The following is a 6903-nucleotide window of genomic DNA, read 5'->3' as shown; positions in this document are numbered from 1 at the left end:
CGGATGTCAGGGGTAACCCAGGAGCTCCGAGCCATAGGCAGTGGAGAACCCCACAGCTCTCAGACATGGATGGTGGGGGGATCCCTCAGCTCGTGCCAGGGTCCCTGGGGATGGTGTGAGGAGTCTGCAGATCCCCATTTTGTCATGCATATTTTTAGTAAAGGTCATGATAGGTCATGGGCTTCCGTGAACTTTTCTTTATTGCCCATGACCTGTCCGTGACTTTTACTAACAATTTGTGTAGGCATCCTTCAGTCTCAAGAGATTATGGGTATGCACCCAGGAGAGGTAAATCATTTGGTTTTATGGCAGCTGCAGACATGGCTGAAGAGACCTATAGTCACATTTGAAGGTGATGTTTAGACCCTTTGGGTTTTGCCTTCTGCGAGCTCCTTTCTCCTCTGCTAAGTTGGACTGCTTCCTCTTGTAACTCCAGAGACATTTGTTAAGCTCTTGTTTCCAAAGGCTGCTGTCTTGAGCGCGATCTTCCCATTTGTCCACATCCATGTCCATTTCTTCGAGGTCTTGCCATCACACATCCTTGAAACACAATTTCGGGCGTCCTTTGGGTCTTTTCCCAGATGCCAATTCGCTGTAGAGGATGTTCTTTGAGATGAGCGCATCATTCATTCATCACACATGCCCAAACCAGTGAGACGTGTCTGGTTGAGGAGTGTTTGCATGCTGGGTGGGCTTGTCCATTTGAGCACCTCAGTTTTGGTAACTTTGTCTCTCCAGGAGATTCCAAAGATTTGACAAAGGCAACGCATATGAAAGCTGTTGAGCCTCTTTTCCTAATGAGAATATAAGTTTCATGTCTCGCTCCCATACAAAAGTGTGCTGATAACACATGCATGATACACAGAGATCTTTGTGTGTTTGTTGTTTTGCCATACCCTCTTGTTCAGTCTAGACATTGTTGTGGCGGCTTTTCCAGAGAGGCTGCTGAGTCCTGTTTCAAGTGAAGAGTTGATGGTGACAGCGGACCCCAGGTATGTAAACTCATTCACCACTTCAAGTTCATAGTTGTTGATCTTGATGGAGGGTCTTTCCTCAACTCCTTGGCACATTATGTTAGTCTTTTAGCCCGAAGTCCTGGCAGGCTTTGGAAAAATTATTCATTAGGCTTTGAAGATGAGCTTCTATGTGGGTTGTCACTGCTGCATCATCAGCAAAGAGGAGATGTTGAATAAGGGCCTCCCGAGTCTTGGTTTTAGATCTGAGTCTTGCAAGATTGAACAGCTTTCCATCAAATTTTGTGTGCAAGTAGATTCCCTCAGTTGAAGCACTAAAAGCTTGTTTCAGTAGCAGGGAAGATCCAAAACTGAGTTGGGGCAAGTACTCAACCTTACTTAACTCCACCATGAATCTGAAAAGCCTCAGAGATTGAACTGTCATATTCACTGTGACATACAAGTTTTCATGGAATGATCGAATCATGCTTAAGAGCTTGGGGAGACAAACAATCTTTTCTAGAAGTGCGAATAGTCCACTTCTACTGACAAAGTCAAAAGCCTTTGTGAGATCGATGAAGGCTGTGTAGAGGGCCTTTTTTGTTTTCTGCATTTCTCTTGTAGTTGTCTCAGCGAGAAGATAAAGTCAATAGTAGACCTTTCAGCTCTGAAGCTGCACTGTGATTCAGGATAGATTCTGTCTGCAAGGGTCTGAAGTCTGTTCAGGACAACTCAAGCAAAGGCTTTCCCCATAATACTAAGATGGGAAATGCCACGATAGTTGTTACAGTCGCTCTTGTCACCATTGTTTTTATAGAGAGTGATCATGTTGGTGTCTCTCATTTCTTGTTGTACTTCACTTACTAAAAACATACGTGACAAAATCTTAGCCTTAGATGTAGTACATATTCTCCTAATTAGGAAAAAGCACCAGCTTTAGTGGAAGGGCTCTATCAAGTTGCAAATCAACTTGTTTTAATGGTTAGCAATTATTGAGAATGAACCTTTCTTTAGGAAAATAATAAATTCAAAAGGCTTCCTGCTTGAGGATTTAAATTGCTGAACACTGTTTGGGGCTCAGCAACTATACTAGAGCAACCTTCATCTGTTTTTGTATAAAGATTAAGATATTCTTTATTTACAGAAATCAGGCTCAGAAGAGGAGCCATTCAGACAGGGGAGAGAGTGTGATGTTTTACATGTCTATTGGCTTTATGGATAGGGCAGTAGACTAACAAGTATAACATCTGGGTTCTAATCCCAGCCTGCCACTGCCCTGCTGTGCGACTCAGAAGCAGAGAGAGATATGAAGTAACATATTCAGTTTTCCCTCTCACCTTTTGTCTGCCTGGTCTATTTAGGTATGCAGAGCAGGCAGTCTCTCAGCATGTGTATATACAGTGCCTAGTCCACTCAGTTGGTTGAGGACTGTAGGACCTTACTGTAATACTAAAAATTCTCATTTTTTATAGCTTTGGCAATAATTTGTTAATTCTGAATAACTGTTTTCTTACTCTGAATTATACTATAATTCAGTAAGAGAATCATCCAAACAATTTCTATAGGCTACGAGGGACATTTCAAATTAGATTGATAACACAGGGTTAGTTGGTTATTAGATGTAAATCCAGAGCAATAAACATGGCATAAGAGAACTCAAATCCACCCAAACTCAAGTTGTCGGGGCAGGGGCCTCTTGTCTGAAAAATAAGATAAAGTGCAGGAAAATAAATAGGATTAGAACTGCACGGCCGTCTTTTCTACAAAGGCAAATATTTGGATAAGTTGGCTGGCAGCCACCTGTAACTATTTATCTTCTTCAACCCCTACCATGGTCTGTTTATTCACCTGTTGCACATTGGCTGTCTAAATCCTACACTAGGAACTCTCGGGGGCAGAGTATGTTATTTGTTTGTACAGGACCTTGTACAATGGGATGTTAACCCTTGTTGGGCTCTTTGAATGCTAATAGAAATAATACATTTATTTATTAGGCAAAAAAAAAAAAGTCTCTGCCCAGGGTGTTTGGATTTTGTGTGTCTTTTTAAACAAACTCAATGCTCATCAAGTCAGTGTGTCAAGGACCAGGCTTACAATGGAGGAGTTCCTCGTTAAAAGTTCTGTGCCTAGCTGACCAAACCATACTGCTGCTACTCTGAACCATTCCTTTACGGTTTGGTTCCTAAAATGTCTTAGGGCTGGTCCACACTAGGGGGGGAAATCGATCTTAGATACGCAACTTCAGCTACGTGAATAACGTAGCTGAAGTTGAATATCCAAGATTGGATTACTCACCCGTCCACACCGCGCGGGATCGATGTTCGCAGCTCTCCGTGTCGATTCCGGAACTCCGTTGGGGTTGATGGAGTTCCGGAATCGATATAAGTGCGCTCGGGGATCGATATATCGCGTCTAGATTAGATTAGACGCGATATATCGATCCCCGAGCAATCGATTTTAACCCGCCAATACGGCGGGTGGTCTGGACGTGGCCTTAATCTGGGCATCAGTAGGAAGGTCTCTAGTGATGCACTGACTGTAGTTTGCAAACCACTGTCTTTGTGGAACACTGTGTTTTTATAATACCACTGACTCATCACCCTTGTTTTTGGGGTTAATGTAATTATTAGATGACTCCTTGAAAAAGAACTGTGCGAGAAGATTCAGTAGGTGGAGGCTTTTTTGTTCTGTTCCTTAATGCTTGCTTCCCCTACAGCAAGTCTCTGTGGAATACCCATACTATTTAGAAACACCAGCTTTTGTTTTATATGTTCTTATCCTAGATGACAATAACTGATGTACCTGACCAGCACTTACTGCAAGTAGATATTTCAAATAAATATTCTACATTTTGCTCACCTTGGTGGCAATGTGGGACCCTGGACACTCTCTCATTTAGCAGAAAGGGCCCCAAACAGTAAAGTTTGGCTCTGGACTCAGATTTTCCTCAAGGGTCATAGATGATGGGACACAGAGAATTTTAGTTTAGGCCCCATTTCATGGACATCCTTCCCCCTATCTCAAATGATGCTGGCAGTTACAAACTGACCAAATTATTAAATGGAGTGAAGGGAAGTTATCTGATGGATTTACTAACTATAAATAAAGTCAAGTGGCTAAATTACAAAGATGAGGTTGAGCAGCCCTGGTTTGTATTGGAGGAGGGAGTAAGTTCTGAAGTTTGCCACTAGAGTGTGCACCGGCTTTTGAAGTGTGCGCTCACACCCTGCTCTTCGAACAATGGATTTAAAAAATGCGTTGGAAATTACCATACATAGTGCAGCTTTTAACTTTACTTTTTCATTTTAAGATTGTCAGGTTTTTTTTTTAAGGCCAGAAGATGTTTCTCATCACCCTGCCCCCCAACTAGTTTCCACACTGCCCGTCCCCTATTGTTATGGATAATTTTTACAATCCACATTTGATGGTTTTAGACTGGACTCCTGTTACTGACAATGACTTTTATCTGTAATGTTGGAACATCTGCAAATGATTGCACAGAGCCCTGGCTGGATCAAATGTTGATCCAGAATATCCTGGATAATGCAGCAATCAGACCTCCTCCTTTTTTTTCTTTTAATCCTTCTCTAACACTGTGATTGTGACCATTTCACCCATTCCATTGAGATAAGAATCTCTAATCTTATAATCCTCAAACTGACTTGAAGAGCTGAGTAGGAAAGCAGTTTTCTACTATAATTACCCGAAAGTTAGCCAACCCTGGATCTTGTTTGCATTCAGTGTTGTTGAACTTCTAAACCTATTTTAATACTTATGTTGCTACTACTATGTAAATGAGCAAGTGTCTTGCTACTTACAGTACATCAATCCCAACCACTGATTTCTATGTAAGGGTGAAGAGTGGTATCTTCTGGCACTTTGTTATAGTAGATTGTTCTTTCATTCAGTAGCTCACATCCTGTCTCAGAAACCTTTCTAGTCAGTCATTCTGGGGGCTCCTTGTAACAGCGGGGATAATAGCAGCTGAGCAGGTAGCACCTTGAGATATATAGGCACACGACTGATATTTTGCCACCTGCATTCTGCATGGTATGTCTACATGTTAAATTTTTAGTCATTTTTAACATGTTGATCAACATGATTTTAAATTTTAGTAGAGTCAGGACACAAAGTTTATGGCTGCAGCTAACGTTAAATATGACGGAAAAACTGTGGGTCCAGGAACAAATCTTTATGTAGTGTATACGGTACTACTCCCAATCATGTTAGTTAGATGTATAAAATCACAACTAAAAATTCAAGTGCAGATATACCCTATGGGTTAAATTCACCCCTACGCAGAGAGCTCATACATAGCTTATGCCTTATTTTGGGGACTTAGATTGTAAACAGTTTAGATCAAGGATCATCTTTTTATGTTTATGGGGCCTCAATACAGGAGTCCCTATGAGCTATTGTAATACAAATATACTTGATTGCCTTCAACCTGTCCATTTTTGGATGGCCAGTTTGCTGTAGGCCTCATGGAAGAAGTGGATGTTGAAGAGAGATTTGAGGGAGGAAAGGATAGAAACTTACAGATCTGTTCAGGATGGATATTCCATGCATAATGTATCTATTTGAATGTGTGAAATAAATCAAAGCATATTTAAAAACTGTTAAGGCAACGTTATGCTTGAGATTTTAACAATATAAAAGTCAGTTTATTCCAAGCTATACTTTTCTACGTCCTCCAAAAACTTGTCCAGATGACACATCATGCTGGAGAGAAGGTGGAATTCTGCCTTCATTTACACTCAGGAAACCTCAGGATTGCCTGGGTAAAACCAAGGGCAAAATTTAGCCATATGGCATTAAAGTTAACACCATATATAGCTATTAAAAATCCGAGATGTGTTCTGTATGACTGAGATATGGGGAACTCTGAAGCTACTAAGCTGTATGCATGTAAAATCTCAACCATATTGCAACACTGACAATTTCTTGCATTTTGTAACCAATTAATTTACATAGATTCTGCAGTAATACTCAAATCCACTTTCTAAATTTTAAAATGTAATTAAATATTCTGTAAGTTTACCAACTATATCATTTAATGGCTCATTGAGTTTAGAGGTCTTACAGTCCAAGTTTCCTCAATAACACTGTTATCAGAATAAAGACTTCTGGTAATAAAAAACATAGAAAACATGCTGAAATGGCATTTGTGCAATAGGCAGTGAATCTGCGTTTAAAGTGATTTGTGTCGGGAGGTCTTCGGTTACATAATAAGAAAAAGAAAAGCCGGGTAATGGAAAAAAAACATTTTGCAGGCAATTTATCGTACGCTTCAGAAGATCTTCAGTGCTTTGTTTTTTTGAAGTTTGATTCCTCAAGTAGGACACAATCGGATTCTCTGTTGCCTTCCTGCACCTTGTTGTAGTCCTTTACGTTAGTGCCAAGTGAGTGTAAGATGCTACAAAATCAGAATGTTAGCCATTTATTCCTATTTTGGACTGGTACAAATTACTACAGCAAAGTGCAGAGCGATGGTGAATCTGGTCCATAGTAGTTGGAGATAGCAAAGACCTATTCAGGCCTCCTAAAAGTGCAGTTATAGTTGCACGAGAGACAATATCAGATACTAAACTGATGCTACACTTGATTTTAAGCAAAATGTCAAGAGAAGCTGTGTCCCACAATAATGTAAATTGAGCTATTTAATTGGAATTGCTTTCTGCTGTCTTCCATGTCTACAAGGAAAATGTGTGATAGAAATATATCCTGGTTACATACCTGTCTAGGAGAAATACTAAACACAAGAAAAGGGGATCAGGTAGGGAAGAGTGTGCATATAATAAATTATACTGAGGACAGTATTCTGTTGGGTTTCACTCAACAACATCTTGGGCCAGATCCTCATCTGCTGTAAACTACACTGATTTCAATTGAGTAATGACAATATACTCAAGTTGAGGATCTGCCCCATAGTCTTTATATTACATTTAAA

This window comes from Gopherus flavomarginatus, chromosome 4 (assembly GCF_025201925.1).
Source record: "Gopherus flavomarginatus isolate rGopFla2 chromosome 4, rGopFla2.mat.asm, whole genome shotgun sequence".
In the NCBI taxonomy this organism is placed as follows: Eukaryota; Metazoa; Chordata; order Testudines; family Testudinidae; genus Gopherus; species Gopherus flavomarginatus.
The sequence above is the reverse complement of the archived record's forward strand: the minus strand, read 5'-3'. Positions refer to the sequence as shown.